At 56.6% G+C, this 20,019-nt stretch overlaps 1 protein-coding gene across 1 annotated transcript in view; it reads left to right on the forward strand.

The window, feature by feature from the left end:
• Positions 1-20,019, forward strand: part of LOC134341228 (ankyrin-repeat and fibronectin type III domain-containing 1) — a gene marked incomplete at its 5' end in the record, with an annotated part of 187,324 nt that overhangs the window by 104,589 nt on the left and 62,716 nt on the right. The window lies entirely within an intron of this gene.

The following is a 20,019-nucleotide window of genomic DNA, read 5'->3' on the forward strand; positions in this document are numbered from 1 at the left end:
GATGTTCAGTGATTGTTGATCCAGGTGGGATGTTCAGTGATCAATGATCCAGGTGAGATGTTCAGTGATCGTTGATCCAGGTGAGATGTTCAGTGATCATTGATCCAGGTGAAATGTTCAGTGATCGTTGATCCAGGTGAGATGTTCAGTGATCGTTGATCCAGGTGGGATGTTCAGCAATCATTAATCCAGGTGAGATGTTTAGTAATCATTAATCTGGGTGATCAAATGTTCAGTGATCGTTCATCCACGTGAGATGTTCAGTGATCATTGATCCAGGTGAGATGTTCAGTGATCGTTTGATCCAGGTCAGATGTTCAGTGATCATTGATCCAGGTGAGATGTTCAGTGATCATTAATCCAGGTGAGATGTTCAGTGATTGTTAATCCAGGTGAGATGTTCATTAATCCAGGTGAGATGTTCAGTGATCATTGATCCAGGTGAGATGTTCAGTGATCATTGATCCAGGTGAAATGTTCAGTGATCATTGATCCAGGTGAGATATTCAGTGATAGTTGATCCGGGTGAGATGTTCAGCGATAGTTGATCCAGGTGAGATGTTCAGTGATCATTGATCCAGGTGAGATGTTCAGGGACCATTGATGCAGGTGAGATGTTCAGCGATCGTTGATCCAGGTGAGATGTGCAGCAATCGTTGATCCAGATGAGATGTTCAGAGATCGTTGATCCATGTGAGATGTTCAGCGATAGCTGATCCAGGTGAGATGTTCAGAGATCATTAATCCAGGTGGGAAATTCAGTGATACAGTAAACACAAAATAATCTGCAGATGCTGGGGTCAAAGCAACACTCACAATACGCTAGAGGAACTCAGCAGGTCGGGCAGCATCAGTGGAAAAGATCGGTTGACGTTTAGGGCCGGAACCCTTCGTCAGGACTGTAGGGGGAAGGGGCAGAGGCCCCTGTAAAGAAGTTGGGGGGAGGGTGGGAAGGAGAAGGCTGGTAGGTGCCGGGTGAAAAACCAGTAAGGGGAAAGATAAAGGGGTGGGGGAGGAGAGGCAGGGAGGGGATAGGCAGGAAAGGTGAAGAAGGAATAGGGGAAAACACAATGGGTAGTAGAAGGAGGCGGAACCAAGAGGGAGGTGATAAGCAGCTGGGGGAGGGGGTAGAGTGACATAGGGATAGGGGGAGAGAGGGGGAGGGAATTACCAGAAGTTGGAGAATTCAATGTTCATACCAAGGGGCTGGAAACTACCTAGACGGTATATGAGGTGTTGCTCCTCCAACCTGAGTTTAGCCTCATCATGGCAGTAGAGGAGGCCATATATGGACATACCTGAATGGGAGTGGGAAGCAGAGTTGAAGTGGGTGGCTACTGGGAGATCCTGTCTGTTTTGGCGGACGGAGCGGAGGTGCTCGACGAAGCGGTCCCCCAATCTGTGTCGGGTTTCACCGATGTAGAGGAGGCCGCACCGGGAGCGCCGGATGCAATAGATGACCCCAACAGACTCACAAGTGAAGTGTTGCCTCACTTGGAAGTACTGTTTGGGGCCCTGAATGGTGGCAAACGAGGAGGTGTAGGGACAGGCGTAACACTTACGCTTACAGGGATAAGTGCCGGGTGGGAGATCCGTGGGGAGGGACGTGTGGACCAGGGAGTCGCAGAGGGACCGATCCCTGTGGAAAGCAGAGAGGGGTGGAGAGGGAAAGATGTGCTTAGTGGTGGGGTCCTGTTGAAGGTGGCGGAAGTTGCGGAGGATAATGTGCTGTATCCGGAGGCTGGGGGGTGGTAGGTGAGGACAAGGGGAACTCTGTCCCTGTTGTGGTGGCCGGAGGATGGGGTGAGGGCCAAAGTGCGGGAAATGGAGGAGATGCGGGTGAGGGCATCATTGATGACAGCAGAAGGGAAACCACGATCCTTAAAGAAAGAGGACATTTGAGATGTTCTGGAACGGAAAACCTCATCCTCGGAGCAGATGTTGCAGAGGCGGAGGAACTGGGAATAGGGAATGGCATTTTTGCATGTGGCGGGGTGGGAAGAGGTATAGTCGAGGTAGTTATGAGAGTCAGTGGGCTTGTAGAAGATGTCAGTGGACAGTCTGTCTCCAGAGATGGAGACCGAGAGATCGAGAAAGAGGAGAGAAGTGTCCGAGATAGACCAAGTGAATTTGAGGGCTGGGTGGAAGTTTGAAGTAAAGTCGATGAAATTGACGAGCTCAGCATGGGTGTAGGAAGCAGCACCAATGTAGTCGTCAATGTACCAAAGGAAAAGTTGGGGAGCAGTACCAGAATAGGTTTGGAGCACAGACTGTTCCACATAACCAACGAAGAGGCAGGCATAGGTGGGGCCCATGCGAGTTCCCATAGCTACACCCTTGGTCTGAAGAAAGTGGGAAGAGCCAAAAGAGAAGTTATTGAGTGTGAGAACCAGTTCCGCCAACCGGAGGAGGGTAGTGGTGGTGGGGAACTGGTGGAGGTCTATTATCCAGAAAGTAGCGGAGGACTTTGATGCCTTCTTGATGGGGAATGGAGGAGTATAGGGATTGGACATCCATAGTGAAAATGAAGCGGTTGGGACCGGGGAACTGGAAGTTATTGAAGAGGTGGAGGGCATGGGATGTATCCCGGATGTAGGTGGGAAGAGACTGAACTATGGGTGACAATATGGAGTCCAGGTAGGCAGATACAGGTTCGGTGGGACAGGAGCAGGCAGAAACTATGCGTCTGCCCGGACAGTCAGGCTTGTGGATCTTGGGGAGGAGGTAAAACCAAGCGGTACGGGGTGTGGGAATAATGAGTTTAGCGGCTGAGGATGGAAGGTCTCCGTAGTTGATAAGGGCGGTGATGGTACGGGAGACAATAGTTTGATGTTTTTTGGTGGGGTCCTGTTCCAGGGGTAAGTAACAGGAGGTGTCAGAGAGCCGCCGTTTGGCCTCAGTGAGGTAGAGGTCCGTCCGCCAGACTACTACGGCACCACCTTTGTCAGCGGGTTTGATGGTGAGGTTGGGATTAGTGCAGAGAGAGTGGAGGGCACTGTGTTCAGAGGGAGTGAGGTTGGAACAGGAGAGAGGAGTGGTGAAGTTGAGACGGTTGATGTCTTGGCGACAGTTGGAGATAAAAAGATCGAGTGCAGGTAGAAGACCCAGGTGGGGTGCCCAGCAGGAGGAGGGAGTTTGACGGGGAGGGGTTTGACATGGAGGGTTTTGTCGGGGAGGGGCTTGACGGGGAGGGGTTTGACAGGGAGGGGTTTGTCGGGGAGGGGTTTGACGGGGAGAGGATTGACAGGGAGGGGTTTGTCAGGGAGGGGTTTGTCAGGGAGGAATTTGACGGGGAGGGGTTTGACAGGAGGGGTTTGAAGGGGAGGGGTTTGTCTGGGAGGGGTTTGCAGGGAGGTGTTGGACAGGGAGGGGTTTGTCAGGGAGTGGTTTGTCAGGGAGGGGTTTGTCAGGGAGGGGTTTGACCGGGAGAGGTTTGACAGGGAGGGGTTTGTCAAGGAGGGGTTTGACGTGGAGGGGTTTGTCAAGGAGGGGTTTGACGGGGAGGGGTTTGTCAGGGAGGGGTTTGACGGGGAGGGGTTTCACAGTGAAGGGTTTGACGGTGAGGGGTTTGTCGGGGAGAGGTTTGACAGGGAGATGTTGTTCAGGGAGGGGTTTGTCAGCGTTGGGTTTGACAGGGAGGGGTTTGTCAAGGAGGGGTTTGACGTGAAGGGGTTTGATAGGGAGGGATTTGTCAGGGAGGGTTTGACAGGGAGGGGTTTGACAGGGAGGGGCTTGACAGGGAGGGGTTTGTCAGTGTAGGGTTTGACGGGGAGGTGTTTGTCAGGAGGGGTTTGACAGGGAGGGGTTTGACGGGGAGGGGTTTGACGGAGAAGGGTTTGTCAGGGACTGGTTTGACCGGGAGGAGTATGACAGGGAGGGGTTTGTCAGTGTAGGGTTTGACGGGGAGTGGTTTGTCAGGGAGGGGTTTGACATGCAGGGGTTTGAGAGGGAGGGGTTTATCAGGGAGGGGTTTGTCAGGGAGGGGTTTGACAGGGAGGGGTTTGACAAGTAGGGGTTTGTCGGGGAGGGTTAGACAGGGAGGGGTTTGACGGGGAGGGGTTTGTCAGGGAGGGGTTTGACGAGGAGGGGTTTGACAAGTATGGGTTTGTCGGGGAGGGTTTGACAGGGAGGGGTTTGACGGGGAGGGGTTTGTCAGTGTAGGGTTTGACGGGGAGGGGTCTGACGTGGAGGGGTTTGACAGGGAGGGGTTTGACGGAGAAGGGTTTGTCAGGGACTGGTTTGACCTGGAGGGGTTTGTCAGGGAGGGCTTTGACGGAGAAGGGTTTGTCAGGGAGGGGTTTGTCAGGGAGGGGTTTGACCGGGAGGAGTATGACAGGGAGGGGTTTGTCAGTGTAGGGTTTGACAGGGAGTGGTTTGTCAGGGAGGGGTTTGACATGGAGGGGTTTGACAGGGAGGGGTTTATCAGGGAGGGGTTTGACAGGGAGGGGTTTGACAAGTAGGGGTTTGTCAGGGAGGGGTTTGATGGAGAAGGGTTTGACCGGGAAGGGTTTAACAGGGAGGTGTTGGTCAGGTAGGGGTTTGTCAGGGAGGGGTTTGTCGGTGTAGGGTATGATAGGGATGGTTTGACAGGGAGGGGTTTGACGGGGAGGGGTTTGTCAGTGTAGGGTTTGACGGGGAGGGGTCTGACGTGGAGGGGTTTGTCAGCGAGGGGTTTGTCAGGCAGGGGTTTGACAGGGAGGGGTTTGTCAGGGAGGGGTCTGGCGTGGAGGGGTTTGTCAGCGAGGGGTTTGTCAGGGAGGGGTTTGACGGGGAGGGGTTTGTCAGGGAGGGGTTTGACGGGGAGGGGTTTCACAGTGAAGGGTTTCACAGTGAGGGGTTTGTCGGGGAGGGGTTTGACAGGGAGATGTTGTTCAGGGAGGGGTTTGTCAGCGTTGGGTTTGACAGGGAGGGGTTTGTCAAGGAGGGGTTTGACGTGTAGGGGTTTGACGTGGAGGGGTTTGATAGGGAGGGATTTCTCGGGGAGGGTTTGACAGGGAGGGGTTTGACAGGGAGGGGCTTGACAGGGAGGGGTTTGTCAGTGTAGGGTTTGACGGGGAGGTGTTTGTCAGGAGGGGTTTGACAGGGAGGGGTTTGACGGGGAGGGGTTTGACGGAGATGGGTTTGTCAGGGACTGGTTTGACCGGGAGGGGTATGACAGGGAGGGGTTTGTCAGTGTAGGGTTTGACAGGGAGTGGTTTGTCAGGGAGGGGTTTGACATGGAGGGGTTTGACAGGGAGGTGTTTATCAGGGAGGGGTTTGTCAGGGAGGGGTTTGACAGGGAGGGGTTTGACAAGTAGGGGTTTGTCGGGGAGGGTTTGACAGGGAGGGGTTTGACGGGGAGGGGTTTGTCAGGGAAGGGTTTGACGAGGAGGGGTTTGACAAGTAGGGGTTTGTCGGGGAGGGTTTGACAGGGAGGGGTTTGACGGGGAGGGATTTGTCGGAAAGGGGTTTGTCAGGGAGGGGTTTGACGGAGAAGGGTTTGACCGGGAAGGGTTTGACAGGGAGGTGTTGGTCAGGTAGGGGTTTGTCAGGGAGGGGTTGTCGGTGTAGGGTATGATCAGGATGGTTTGACAGGGAGGGGTTTGACAGGGAGGGGTTTGACGGGGAGGGGTTTGTCAGTGTAGGGTTTGACGGGGAGGGGTCTGACGTGGAGGGGTTTGTCAGCGAGGGGTTTGTCGTGGAGGGGTTTGACGGAGAAGGGTTTGTCAGGGACTGGTTTGACCTGGAGGGGTTTGTCAGGGAGGGCTTTGACGGAGAAGGGTTTGTCAGGGAGGGGTTTGTCAGGGAGGGGTTTGACCGGGAGGAGTATGACAGGGAGGGGTTTGTCAGTGTAGGGTTTGACGGGGAGTGGTTTGTCAGGGAGGGGTTTGACATGGAGGGGTTTGACAGGGAGGGGTTTATCAGGGAGGGGTTTATCAGGGAGGGGTTTGACAGGGAGGGGTTTGACAAGTAGGGGTTTGTCAGGGAGGGGTTTGATGGAGAAGGGTTTGACCGGGAAGGGTTTAACAGGGAGGTGTTGGTCAGGTAGGGGTTTGTCAGGGAGGGGTTTGTCGGTGTAGGGTATGATAGGGATGGTTTGACAGGGAGGGGTTTGACGGGGAGGGGTTTGTCAGTGTAGGGTTTGACGGGGAGGGGTCTGATGTGGAGGGGTTTGTCAGCGAGGGGTTTGTCAGGCAGGGGTTTGACAGGGAGGGGTTTGTCAGGGAGGGGTCTGGCGTGGAGGGGTTTGTCAGCGAGGGGTTTGTCAGGGAGGGGTTTGACGGGGAGGGGTTTGTCCGGGAGGGGTTTGACGGGGAGGGGTTTCACAGTGAAGGGTTTGACGGTGAGGGGTTTGTCGGGGAGGGGTTTGACAGGGAGATGTTGTTCAGGGAGGGGTTTGTCAGCGTTGGGTTTGACAGGGAGGGGTTTGTCAAGGAGGGGTTTGACGTGTAGGGGTTTGACGTGGAGGGGTTTGATAGGGAGGGATTTCTCGGGGAGGGTTTGACAGGGAGGGGTTTGACAGGGAGGGGCTTGACAGGGAGGGGTTTGTCAGTGTAGGGTTTGACGGGGAGGTGTTTGTCAGGAGGGGTTTGACAGGGAGGGGTTTGACGGGGAGGGGTTTGACGGAGATGGGTTTGTCAGGGACTGGTTTGACCGGGAGGGGTATGACAGGGAGGGGTTTTGTCAGTGTAGGGTTTGACAGGGAGTGGTTTGTCAGGGAGGGGTTTGACAGGGAGGGGTTTGACAAGTAGGGGTTTGTCGGGGAGGGTTTGACAGGGAGGGGTTTGACGGGGAGGGGTTTGTCAGGGAAGGGTTTGACGAGGAGGGGTTTGACAAGTAGGGGTTTGTCGGGGAGGGTTTGACAGGGAGGGGTTTGACGGGGAGGGATTTGTCGGAAAGGGGTTTGTCAGGGAGGGGTTTGACGGAGAAGGGTTTGACCGGGAAGGGTTTGACAGGGAGGTGTTGGTCAGGTAGGGGTTTTTCAGGGAGGGGTTGTCGGTGTAGGGTATGATCAGGATGGTTTGACGGAGGGGTTTGACGGGGAGGGGTTTGTCAGTGTAGGGTTTGACGGGGAGGGGTCTGACGTGGAGGGGTTTGTCAGCGAGGGGTTTGTCGTGGAGGGGTTTGACGGAGAAGAGTTTGTCAGGGACTGGTTTGACCGGGAGGGGTTTGTCAGGGTGGGCTTTGACGGAGAAGGGTTTGTCAGGGAGGGGTTTGTCAAGGAGGGGTTTCACCGGGAGGGGTATGACAGGGAGGGGTTTGTCAGTGTAGGGTTTGACGGGGAGTGGTTTGTCAGGGAGGGGTTTGACATGGAGGGGTTTGACAGGGAGGGGCTTATCAGGGAGGGGTTTGACAGGGAGGGGTTTGACAAGTAGGGGTTTGTCAGGGAGGGGTTTGATGGAGAAGGGTTTGACCGGGAAGGGTTTAACAGGGAGGTGTTGGTCAGGTAGGGGTTTGTCAGGGAGGGGTTTGTCGGTGTAGGGTATGATAGGGATGGTTTGACAGGGAGGGGTTTGACGGGGAGGGGTTTGTCAGTGTAGGGTTTGACGGGGAGGGGTCTGATGTGGAGGGGTTTGTCAGCGAGGGGTTTGTCAGGCAGGGGTTTGACAGGGAGGGGTTTGTCAGGGAGGGGTCTGGCGTGGAGGGGTTTGTCAGCGAGGGGTTTGTCAGGGAGGGGTTTGACGGGGAGGGGTTTGTCAGGGAGGGGTTTGACGGGGAGGGGTTTCACAGTGAAGGGTTTGACGGTGAGGGGTTTGTCGGGGAGGGGTTTGACAGGGAGATGTTGTTCAGGGAGGGGTTTGTCAGCGTTGGGTTTGACAGGGAGGGGTTTGTCAAGGAGGGGTTTGACGTGTAGGGGTTTGACGTGGAGGGGTTTGATAGGGAGGGATTTCTCGGGGAGGGTTTGACAGGGAGGGGTTTGACAGGGAGGGGCTTGACAGGGAGGGGTTTGTCAGTGTAGGGTTTGACGGGGAGGTGTTTGTCAGGAGGGGTTTGACAGGGAGGGGTTTGACGGGGAGGGGTTTGACGGAGATGGGTTTGTCAGGGACTGGTTTGACCGGGAGGGGTATGACAGGGAGGGGTTTGTCAGTGTAGGGTTTGACAGGGAGTGGTTTGTCAGGGAGGGGTTTGACATGGAGGGGTTTGACAGGGAGGTGTTTATCAGGGAGGGGTTTGTCAGGGAGGGGTTTGACAGGGAGGGGTTTGACAAGTAGGGGTTTGTCGGGGAGGGTTTGACAGGGAGGGGTTTGACGGGGAGGGGTTTGTCAGGGAAGGGTTTGACGAGGAGGGGTTTGACAAGTAGGGGTTTGTCGGGGAGGGTTTGACAGGGAGGGGTTTGACGGGGAGGGATTTGTCGGAAAGGGGTTTGTCAGGGAGGGGTTTGACGGAGAAGGGTTTGACCGGGAAGGGTTTGACAGGGAGGTGTTGGTCAGGTAGGGGTTTTTCAGGGAGGGGTTGTCGGTGTAGGGTATGATCAGGATGGTTTGACAGGGAGGGGTTTGACGGGGAGGGGTTTGTCAGTGTAGGGTTTGACGGGGAGGGGTCTGACGTGGAGGGGTTTGTCAGCGAGGGGTTTGTCGTGGAGGGGTTTGACGGAGAAGAGTTTGTCAGGGACTGGTTTGACCGGGAGGGGTTTGTCAGGGTGGGCTTTGACGGAGAAGGGTTTGTCAGGGACCGGTTTGACCGGGAGGGGTTTGTCAGTGAGGGGTTTGACGGAGAAGGGTTTGTCAGGGAGGGGTTTGACCGGGAGGGGTTTCTCAGGGAGGGCTTTGACGGAGAAGGGTTTGTCAGGGAGGGGTATGACCGGGAGGGGTATGACAGGGAGGGGTTTGTCAGTGTAGGGTTTGAAGGGGAGTGGTTTGTCAGGGAGGGGTTTGACATGGAGGGGTTTGACAGGGTGGGGTTTATCAGGGAGGGGTTTGTCAGGGAGGGGTTTGACAGGGAGGGGTTTGACAAGTAGGGGTTTGTCGGGGAGGGTTTGACAGGGAGGGGTTTGACGGGGAGGGGTTTGACGGAGTAGGGTTTGTCAGGGACTGGTTTGACCGGGAGGGGTTTGTCAGGGAGGACTTTGACAGAGAAGGGTTTGTCACGGAGGGGTTTGACCGGGAGGGGTATGACAGGGAGGGGTTTGGCAGTGTAGGGTTTGACGGGGAGTGGTTTGTCAGGGAGGGGTTTGACATGGAGGGGTTTGACAGGGTGGGGTTTATCAGGGAGGGGTTTGTCAGGGAGGGGTTTGACAGGGAGGGGTTTGACAAGTAGGGGTTTGTCGGGGAGGGTTTGACAGGGAGGGGTTTGACGGGGAGCGGTTTGACCGGGAAGGGTTTGTCAGGGAGGTGTTGGTCAGGTAGGGGTTTGTCAGGGAGGGGTTTGTCGGTGTAGGGTATGATCGGGATGGTTTGACAGGGAGGGGTTTGACGGGGAGGGTTTTCTCAGTGTAGGGTTTGACGGGGAGGGGTCTGACGTGGAGGGGTTTGTCAGCGAGGGGTTTGTTGTGGAGGGGTTTGACAGGGAGGGGTTTGTCAGAGAGGGGTTTGACGGGGAGGGGTTTGTCAGGGAGGGGTTTGACAGGGAGGGATTTGACGGAAAAGGGTTTGTCAGTGAGCGCTTTGTCAGGGAGGGATTTTTCGTGAGGGGTTTGAGAGGGAGGGGTTTATCAGGGAGGGGTTTGTCAGGGATGGGTTTGACAGCGAGGGGTTTGACGGGGAGGGGTTTGTCGGGGAGGGGGTTTGACAGGGAGGTGTTGGTCAGGGCGGGATTTGTCAAGGAGGGGTTTGTCAGTGTAGGGTTTGACGGGGAGTCGTTTGTCAGGGAGGGTTTTGACGGAGAAGGGTTTGTCAGGGAGGGGTTTCTCAGGGAGGGGTTTGACCGGGAGGGGTTTGTCAGTGTAGGGTTTGACGGGGAGGGGTTTGTCAGCGAGGGGTTTGTCAGGGAGAGGTTTGTCGGGGAGGGGTTTGACGGGGAGGGGTTTGACAGGGAAGGGTTTGACCGGGAGGGGTTTGACAGGGAGGTGTTTGTCAGTGTAGGGTTTGACAGGGAGGGGTTTGACGGGGAGGAGTTTGTAGGGGAGGGGTTTGACAGGGTGGTGTTGGTCAGCGAGGGGTTTGTCAGGGAGGGGTTTGTCAGTGTAGCTTTTGATGGGGAGGGTTTTGTCAGGGAGGGTTTTGACGGAGAAGGGTTTGTCAGGGAGGGGTTTGATGGGGAGGGGTTTGACGGGGAAGGGTATGACAGGGAGGGGTTTGACCGGGAGGCGTTTGACAGGGAGGGTTTTGACGGAGAAGGGTTTGTCAGGGAGGGGTTTGTCTGGGAGGGGTTTGACCGGGAGGGGTTTGACAGGGAGAGGTTTGTCAGGGAGGGGTTTCTCAGGGAGGGGTTTGACCGGGAAGGGTTTGACAGGGAGGGGTTTGTCAGTGTAGGGTTTGACGGGGAGGGGTTTGACGGGGAGGGGTTTGTCAGCGAGGGGTTTGTCAGGGAGAGGCTTGTCGGGGAGGGGTTTGACGGGGAGTGGTTTGACAGGGAAGGGTTTGACGGGGAGGGGTTTGACGGAGAAGGGTTTCTCAGGGAGGGGTTTGACAGGGAGGGGTTTTTCAGTGTAGGGTTTGATGGGGAGGGGTTTGTCGGGGAGGGGTTTGACAGGGAGGTATTGGTCAGAGAGGGGTTTGTCAGGGAGGGGTTTGACGGGGATGGGTTTGTCAGTGTAGGGTTTGACGGGGAGTGGTCTGACGTGGAGGGGTTTGTCAGGGAGGGGTTTGTCGGTGTAGGGTATGATCGGGATGATTTGACAGGGAGAGGTTTGACGGGGAGGGGTTTGACAGGGAAGGGTTTGACGGGGAGGGGTTTGACGGAGAAGGGTTTCTCAGGGAGGGGTTTGACCGGGAGGGGTTTGACAGGGAGGGGTTTGTCAGTGTAGGGTTTGACAGGGAGGGGTTTGACGGGGAGGGGTTTGACAGTGAAAGGTTTGACGGTGAGGGGTTTGTCGGGGAGCGGTGTGACAGGAAGATGTTGTTCAGGGAGGGGTTTGTCAGCGTTGGGTTTGACGGGGAGGGGTTTGTCAGCGACGGTTTTGACGGAGAAGGGTTTGTCAGGGAGGGGTTTCTCAGGGAGGGGTTTGACAGGGAGAGGTTTGTCAGGGAGGGGTTTCTCAGGGAGGGGTTTGACCGGGAGGGGTTTGACAGGGAGGGGTTTGTCAGTGTAGGGTTTGACGGGGAGGGGTTTGTCAGCGAGGGGATTGTCAGGGAGAGGTTTGACAGGGAGGGGTTGGTCACTGTAGGGTTTGACAGGGAGGGGTTTGACGGGGAGGAGTTTGTCAGGGAGGGGTTTGACTGGGAGGTGTTGGTCAGAGAGGGGTTTGTCAGGGAGGGGTTTGACCGGGAGGGGTTTGACAGGGAGGTGTTGTTCAGGGAGGGGTTTGTCAGGGAGAGGTTTGTCGGGGAGGGTTTTGACGGGGAGAGTTTTGACAGGGAGGGGTTTGTCAGACAGCAGTTTGACGGGGAGTGGTTTGTCGGGGAAGGGTTTGACAAGGAGGGGTTTGGCAGGGAGGGGTTTGACGGGAAGGAGTTTGACAGGGAAGGGTTTGTCTGGGAGCGGTTTGTCAGTGTAGGGTTTGACGGGGAGGTGTTTGACAGGGGGGGTTTGACAGGGAATGGTTTGACGGAGAAGAGTTTGTCAGGGACCGGTTTGACCGGGAGGGGTTTGTCAGTGAGGGGTTTGACGGAGAAGGGTTTGTCAGGGAGGGGTTTGACCGGGAGGGGTTTCTCAGGGAGGGCTTTGACGGAGAAGGGTTTGTCAGGGAGGGGTTTGACAGGGTGGGGTTTATCAGGGAGGGGTTTGTCAGGGAGGGGTTTGACAGGGAGGGGTTTGACAAGTAGGGGTTTGTCGGGGAGGGTTTGACAGGGAGGGGTTTGACGGGGAGGGGTTTGACGGAGAAGGGTTTGTCAGGGACTGGTTTGACCGGGAGGGGTTTGTCAGGGAGGGCTTTGACGGAGAAGGGTTTGTCACGGAGGGGTTTGACCGGGAGGGGTATGACAGGGAGGGGTTTGACGGGGAGGGGTTTGTCGGGGAGGGGGTTTGACAGGGAGGTGTTGGTCAGGGCGGGATTTGTCAAGGAGGGGTTTGTCAGTGTAGGGTTTGACGGGGAGTCGTTTGTCAGGGAGGGTTTTGACGGAGAAGGGTTTGTCAGGGACCGGTTTGACCGGGAGGGGTTTGTCAGTGAGGGGTTTGACGGAGAAGGGTTTGTCAGGGAGGGGTTTGACCGGGAGGGGTTTCTCAGGGAGGGCTTTGACGGAGAAGGGTTTGTCAGGGAGGGGTATGACCGGGAGGGGTATGACAGGGAGGGGTTTGTCAGTGTAGGGTTTGACGGGGAGTGGTTTGTCAGGGAGGGGTTTGACATGGAGGGGTTTGACAGGGTGGGGTTTATCAGGGAGGGGTTTGTCAGGGAGGGGTTTGACAGGGAGGGGTTTGACAAGTAGGGGTTTGTCGGGGAGGGTTTGACCGGGAGGGGTTTGACGGGGAGGGGTTTGACGGAGTAGGGTTTGTCAGGGACTGGTTTGACCGGGAGGGGTTTGTCAGGGAGGACTTTGACAGAGAAGGGTTTGTCACGGAGGGGTTTGACCGGGAGGGGTATGACAGGGAGGGGTTTGGCAGTGTAGGGTTTGACGGGGTGTGGTTTGTCAGGGAGGGGTTTGACATGGAGGGGTTTGACAGGGTGGGGTTTATCAGGGAGGGGTTTGTCAGGGAGGGGTTTGACAGGGAGGGGTTTGACAAGTAGGGGTTTGTCGGGGAGGGTTTGACAGGGAGGGGTTTGACGGGGAGCGGTTTGACCGGGAAGGGTTTGTCAGGGAGGTGTTGGTCAGGTAGGGGTTTGTCAGGGAGGGGTTTGTCGGTGTAGGGTATGATCGGGATGGTTTGACAGGGAGGGGTTTGACGGGGAGGGTTTTCTCAGTGTAGGGTTTGACGGGGAGGGGTCTGACGTGGAGGGGTTTGTCAGCGAGGGGTTTGTCGTGGAGGGGTTTGACAGGGAGGGGTTTGTCTGGTAGGGGTTTGACGGGGAGGCGTTTGATGGGGAGGGGTTTGACAGGAAAGGGTTTGTCTTGGAGGGGTTTGACGGGGAGGCGTTTGATGGGGAGGGGTTTGACAGGAAAGGGTTTGTCTTGGAGGGGTTTGTCAGAATAGGGTTTGACAGGAGTGGTTTGACAGGGAAGGGTTTGTCTTGGAGGAGTTTGTCAGTGTAGGGTTTGACAGGAGTGGTTTGACAGGGAGGGGTTTGACGGAGAAGGATTTGTCAGTGAGGGCTTTGTCAGGGAGGGGTTTGACCGGGAGGGGTTCAACAGCGAGGGGTTTATCAGGGAGGGGTTTGTCAAGGAGGGGTTTGACGAGGAGGGGTTTGACAAGTAGGGGTTTGTCGGGGAGGGTTTGACAGGGAGGGGTTTGACGGGGAGGAGTTTGACGGACAAGGGTTTATCAGGGAGGGGTTTGACCGGGAGGGGTTTGACAGCGAGAGGTTTGTCAGGGAGGGGTTTGACAGGGAGGGGTTTGATGGGAAGGGGTTTGTCAGTGTAGAGTTTGACGGGGAGGGGTCTGACGTGGAGGGGTTTGTCAGCGAGGGGTTTGTCGTGGAGGGGTTTGACAGGGAGGGGTTTGTCGGGGAGGGGTTTGACAGGGAGGGGTTTGACGGAGAAGGGTTTGTCAGTGAGGGCTTTGTCAGGGAGGGGTTTTTCGTGAGGGGTTTGACAGGGAGGTGTTTATCAGGGAGGGTTTGTCAGGGATGGGTTTGACAGCGAGGGGTTTGACGGGGAGGGGTTTGTCGTGGAGGGGGTTTGACAGGGAGGTGTTGGTCAGGGCGTGGTTTGTCAAGGAGGGTTTTGTCAGTGTAGGGTTTGACGGGGAGTGGTTTGTCAGGGAGGGTTTTGTCAGCGAGGGGTTTGTCAGCGAGAGGTTTGTCGGGGAGGGGTTTGACGGGGAGGGGTTTGACAGGGAAGGGTTTGACGGGGAGGGGTTTGATAGAGAAGGGTTTCTCAGGGAGGGCTTTGACTGGGAGGGGTTTGACAGGGAGGGGTTTGTCAGTGTAGGGTTTGACAGGGAGAGGTTTGACGGGGAGGGGTTTGTCGGGGAGGGGTTTGACAGGGAGGTGTTGGTCAGAGAGGGGTTTGTCAGGGAGGGGTTTGTCCGTGTAGCTTTTGACGGGGAGGGTTTTGTCAGGGAGGGTTTTGACGGAGAAGGGTTTGTCAGTGAGGGGTTTCTCAGGGAGGGATTTGACGGGGAGGGCTTTGACGGGGAAGGGTTTGACAGGGAGGGGTTTAACGGGGAGGTGTTTGACAGGGAGGGGTTTGACAGGGAGGGTTTTGTCGGGGAACGGTTTGTCAGGGAGGGGTTTGACAGGGAGGGGTTTGTCTGGGAGGGGTTTGTCAGTGTAGGGTTTGACGGGGAGGGGTTTGGCTGGGAGGGGTGTGACGTGGAGGGGTTTGACAGGGAGGGGTTTGTCGGGGAGGGGTTTGACAGGGAGGGGTTTGTGAGGGAGGGGTTTGTCGGGGAGGGTTTTTATGGGGAGGGGTTTGACGGGGAGGGGTTTGTCAGGGAGGGGTTTGACGGGGTGGGATTTGACAGGGAGGGGTTTGTCAGTGTAGGGTTTGACAGGGTGTGGTTTGACAGGAGTGGTTTGACGGGAAGGGGTTTGACAGGGAGGTGTTTGTCCGTGTAGGGTTTGATGGGGAGGGGTTTGCCGGATAAGGGTTTGTCAGTGAAGGCTTTGTCAGGGAGGGGTTTGACAGGGAGGGGTTTGTGAGTGTAGGGTTTGACGGGGAGGGGTTTGATGGAGGGGTTTGACAGGGAGGGGTTTGTCGGGGAGGGTTTGACGGGGAGGGGTTTGACAGGGAGAGGTTTGTCGGGGAGGGGTTTGATAGGGTGGGGTTTGTCAGGAACGGGTTTGTCGTGGGGTGGTTTGAAAGGGAGTGGTTTGTCGGGGAGGTGTTTGACGGGGAGGGGTTTGACGGGGATGGGTTTGACAGGGTGGGGTTTGTGTGGGAGGGGTTTGTCAGTGTAGGGGTTGACGGGGAGGGGTTTGACAGGAGGCATTTGACGGGGAGGGGTTTGTTGCGGAGGGGTTTTACAGGGAGTGATTTCTCAGGGTTTGTCAGATAGGGGTTTGACGGGGAGGGGTTTGACAGGGAGGCGTTTGACGGAGATGGGTTTGTCAGTGAGGGGTTCGATGGGGAGGAGTTTGTCGGGAAGGGATTTGACAGGGAGGGGTATGATGGGGAGGGGTTTGTGAGGGAGGGGCTTGACGGGGAGAGTTTTGACAGGGAGGGGTTTGTCGGGGAGGGGTTTGACGGGATGGGGTTTGTCAGGGAGCGGTTTGACGGGGAGTGGTTTGTCGGGGTGTGGTTTCACAGAGAGGGGTTTGTCAGGGTGGGGTTTGACAGGGAGGGTTTTGTCGGGGAAGGGTTTGACAGGGAGGGGTTTGACAGGGAGGGGTTTGATGGGGAGGGGTTTGACAGGGAAGGGTTTGTCTGGGAGGGGTTTGTCACTGTAGGGTTTGACGGGGAGGGGTTGGACAGGAGGGGTTTGACAGGGAGGGGTTTGACGGGGAGGGGTTTGACGGAGGGTTTGTCAGGGAGGTGTTTGACTGGGAGGGGTTTGTCAGGGAGGGCTTTGACGGAGAAGGGTTTGTCAGGGAGGGGTTTGTCAGTGTAGAGTTTGACGGGGAGGGGTTTGTCAGTGAGTGGTTCGATGGGGAGGGGTTTGTCGGGAAGTGTTTTGACAGGGAGGGTTTTGTCGCGGAACGGTTTGACAGGGCTGGGTTTAATAGGGAGGGGTTGACGAGGAGGGGTTTGATAGCGAAGGGTTTGTCTGGGAGGAGTTTGTCAGTGTAGGGTTTGACGGGGAGAGGTTTGTCGGGGAGTGGTTTTACAGGGAGTGGTTTCTCAGGCGTTTGTCAGGGAGGGGTTCGATGGGGAGTGGTTTGTCAGGGGTTTGTCAGGGAGGGGTTTGACGGGGATGGGTTTGTCAGTGAGGGGTTCGATGGGGAGCGGTTTGTCGGGAAGGGGTTTGACAGGGAGGGGTTTGACGGGGAGGGGTTTGTCGGGGAGGGGTTTGACGGGGAGGAGTATGTCGGGGAGGGGTTTGACGGGGAGGAGTATGTCGGGGAGGGGTTTGTCGGGTAGGGGTTTGACGGTGTAGTGTTTGATGGGAAATGGTTTGACAGGGTGGGGTTTGACGGGGAGGGGTTTGTCGGGGAGTGGTTTTACAGGGAGTGGTTTGTCATGGGTTTGTCAGGGAGGGGTTCGATGGGGAGTGGTTTGTCAGGGGTTTGTCAGGGAGGGGTTTGACGGGGAGGGGTTTGTCAGTGAGGGGTTCGATGGGGAGGGGTTTGTCGGGAAGCGGTTTGACAGGGAGGGGTTTGACGGGGAGCGGTTTGTCAAGGGGCTTGTCGGGGAGTGGTTTTACAGGGAGTGGTTTCTCAGGCGTTTGTCAGGGAGGGGTTCGATGGGGAGTGGTTTGTCAGGGGTTTGTCAGTGTAGGGTTTGAAGGGGAGGGGTTTGACAGGAGGGGTTTGACAGGGAGGGGTTTGACGGAGAAGGGTTTGTCAGGGACTGGTTTGACCGGGAGGGGTTTGTCAGGGAGGGCTTTGACGGAGAAGGGTTTGTCAGGGAGGGGTTTGACCGGGAGAGGTATGACAGGGAGGGGTTTGTCAGTGTAGGGTTTGACAGGGAGTGGTTTGTCAGGGAGGGTTTGTCAGTGTAGGGTTTAACAGGGAGTGGTTTGTCAGGGAGGGGTTTATCAGGGAGGGGTTTGACAGGGAGGGGTTTGACAAGTAGGGGTTTGTCGGGGAGGGTTTGACAGGGAGTGGTTTGTCGGAAAGGGGTTTGTCAGGGAGGGGTTTGATGGAGAAGGGTTTGACCGGGAAGGGTTTGACAGGGAGGTGTTGGTCAGGTAGGGGTTTGTCAGGGAGGGGTTTGTCGGTGTAGGGTATGATCGGGATGGTTTGACAGGGAGGGGTTTGACGGGGAGGGGTTTGACGGGGAAGGGTTTGACAGGGAGGGGTTTGACGAGGAGGTGTTTGAATGGGAGGGCTTTGACGGAGAAGTGTTTGTCAGGGAGGGGTATGACAGGGAGGGGTTTGTCAGTGTAGGGTTTATGGGGAGGGGTTTGACTGGGAGGGGTTTGTCAGGGAGGGGTTTGATGGAGAAGGGTTTGACCGGGAAGGGTTTGACAGGGAGGTGTTGGTCAGGTAGGGGTTTGTCAGGGAGGGGTTTGTCGGTGTAGGGTATGATCGGGATGGTTTGACAGGGAGGGGTTTGACGGGGAGGGGTTTGACGGGGAAGGGTTTGACAGGGAGGGGTTTGACGAGGAGGTGTTTGAATGGGAGGGCTTTGACGGAGAAGTGTTTGTCAGGGAGGGGTTAGTCAGGGAGGGGTTTGACCGGGAGGGGTATGACAGGGAGGGGTTTGTCAGTGTAGGGTTTATGGGGAGGGGTTTGACTGGGAGGGGTTTGTCAGGGAGAGGTTTGTCAGGGAGGGTTTGACCGGGAGGGGTTTGACAGGGAGGGGTTTGTCAGTGTAGGGTTTGACGGGGAGGGGTTTGACAGGGAGGGGTTTGTCAGTGTAGGGTTTGTCGGGGAGGGGTTTGACAGAGAGGTGTTTTTCAGGGAGGCGTTTGTCAGGGAGAGGTTTGTCGGGGAGGGTTTTGACGGGGAGAGTTTTGACGGAGGGGTTTGTCGGGGAGGGGTTTGACGGGTAGGGGTTTGTCAGACAGTGGTTTGACGGGGAGTGGTTTGTCAGGGAAAGGTTTGACAGGGAGGGGTTTGGCAGGGAGGGGTTTGACGGGGAGTGGTTTGACAGGGAAGGGTTTGTCTGGGAGGGGTTTGTCAGTGTAGGGTTTGACGGGGAGGGTTTTGACGGAGAAGGGTTTGTCAGGGACTGTTTTGACCGGGTGGGTTTGTCAGGGAGGGGTTTGACGGACAAGGGTTTGTCAGGGAGGGGTTTGACCCGGAGGGGTTTGTCAGGGTGTGCTTTGACGGAGAAGGGTTTGCCAGGGAGAGTTATGACCGGGAGGGTTATGACAGGGAGGGGTTTGTCAGTGTAGGGTTTGACGGGGAGTGGTTTGTCAGGGAGGGGTTTGACATGGAGGGGTTTGACAGGGAGGGGTTTGTCAGTGTAGGGTTTGACGGGGAGGGGTCTGAAGTAGAGGGGTTTGTCAGCGAGGGGTTTGTCGTGGAGGGGTTTGACGGAGAAGGGTTTGTCAAGGACTGGTTTGATCGGGAGGGGTTTGTCAGGGAGGGCTTTGACGGAGAAGGGTTTGTCAGGGAGGGGTTTGACCGGGAGAGGTATGACAGGGAGGGGTTTGTCAGTGTAGGGTTTGACGGGGAGGGGTTTGTCTGGGAGGGGTGTGACGTGGAGGGGTTTGACAGGGAGGGGTTTGTCGGGGAGGGGTTTGACAGGGAGGGGTTTGTGAGGGAGGGGTTTGTCGGGGAGGGGTTTTATGGGGAGGGGTTTGACGGGGAGGGGTTTGTCAGGGAGGGGTTTGACGGGGTGGGATTTGACAGGGAGGGGTTTGTCAGTGTAGGGTTTGACAGGGTGTGGTTTGACAGGAGTGGTTTGACGGGAAGGGGTTTGACAGGGAGGGGTTTGTCGGGGAGGGTTTGACGGGGAGGGGTTTGACAGGGAGAGGTTTGTCGGGGAGGGGTTTGATAGGGTGGGGTTTGTCAGGAACGGGTTTGTCGTGGGGTGGTTTGAAAGGGAGTGGTTTGTCGGGGAGGTGTTTGACGGGGAGGGGTTTGACGGGGATGGGTTTGACAGGGTGGGGTTTGTGTGGGAGGGGTTTGTCAGTGTAGGGGTTGACGGGGAGGGGTTTGACAGGAGGCATTTGACGGGGAGGGGTTTGTTGCGGAGGGGTTTTACAGGGAGTGATTTCTCAGGGGTTTGTCAGATAGGGGTTTGACGGGGAGGGGTTTGACAGGGAGGCGTTTGACGGAGATGGGTTTGTCAGTGAGGGGTTCGATGGGGAGGGGTTTGTCGGGAAGGGATTTGACAGGGAGGGGTATGATGGGGAGGGGTTTGTGAGGGAGGGGCTTGACGGGGAGAGTTTTGACAGGGAGGGGTTTGTCGGGGAGGGGTTTGACGGGATGGGGTTTGTCAGGGAGCGGTTTGATGGGGAGTGGTTTGTCGGGGTGTGGTTTCACAGAGAGGGGTTTGTCAGGGTGGGGTTTGACAGGGAGGGTTTTGTCGGGGAAGGGTTTGACAGGGAGGGGTTTGACAGGGAGGGGTTTGATGGGGAGGGGTTTGACAGGGAAGGGTTTGTCTGGGAGGGGTTTGTCACTGTAGGGTTTGACGGGGAGGGGTTGGACAGGAGGGGTTTGACAGGGAGGGGTTTGACGGGGAGGGGTTTGACGGAGGGTTTGTCAGGGAGGTGTTTGACTGGGAGGGGTTTGTCAGGGAGGGCTTTGACGGAGAAGGGTTTGTCAGGGAGGGGTTTGTCAGTGTAGAGTTTGACGGGGAGGGGTTTGTCAGTGAGCGGTTCGATGGGGAGGGGTTTGTCGGGAAGTGTTTTGACAGGGAGGGTTTTGTCGCGGAACGGTTTGACAGGGCTGGGTTTAATAGGGAGGGGTTGACGAGGAGGGGTTTGATAGCGAAGGGTTTGTCTGGGAGGAGTTTGTCAGTGTAGGGTTTGACGGGGAGAGGTTTGTCGGGGAGTGGTTTTACAGGGAGTGGTTTCTCAGGCGTTTGTCAGGGAGGGGTTCGATGGGGAGTGGTTTGTCAGGGGTTTGTCAGGGAGGGGTTTGACGGGGATGGGTTTGTCAGTGAGGGGTTCGATGGGGAGCGGTTTGTCGGGAAGGGGTTTGACAGGGAGGGGTTTGACGGGGAGGGGTTTGTCGGGGAGGAGTATGTCGGGGAGGGGTTTGTCGGGTAGGGGTTTGACGGTGTAGTGTTTGATGGGAAATGGTTTGACAGGGTGGGGTTTGACGGGGAGGGGTTTGTCGGGGAGTGGTTTTACAGGGAGTGGTTTGTCATGGGTTTGTCAGGGAGGGGTTCGATGGGGAGTGGTTTGTCA

Source organism: Mobula hypostoma (genome assembly GCF_963921235.1).
Source record: "Mobula hypostoma chromosome 9 unlocalized genomic scaffold, sMobHyp1.1 SUPER_9_unloc_2, whole genome shotgun sequence".
NCBI lineage: Eukaryota > Metazoa > Chordata > Chondrichthyes > Myliobatiformes > Myliobatidae > Mobula > Mobula hypostoma.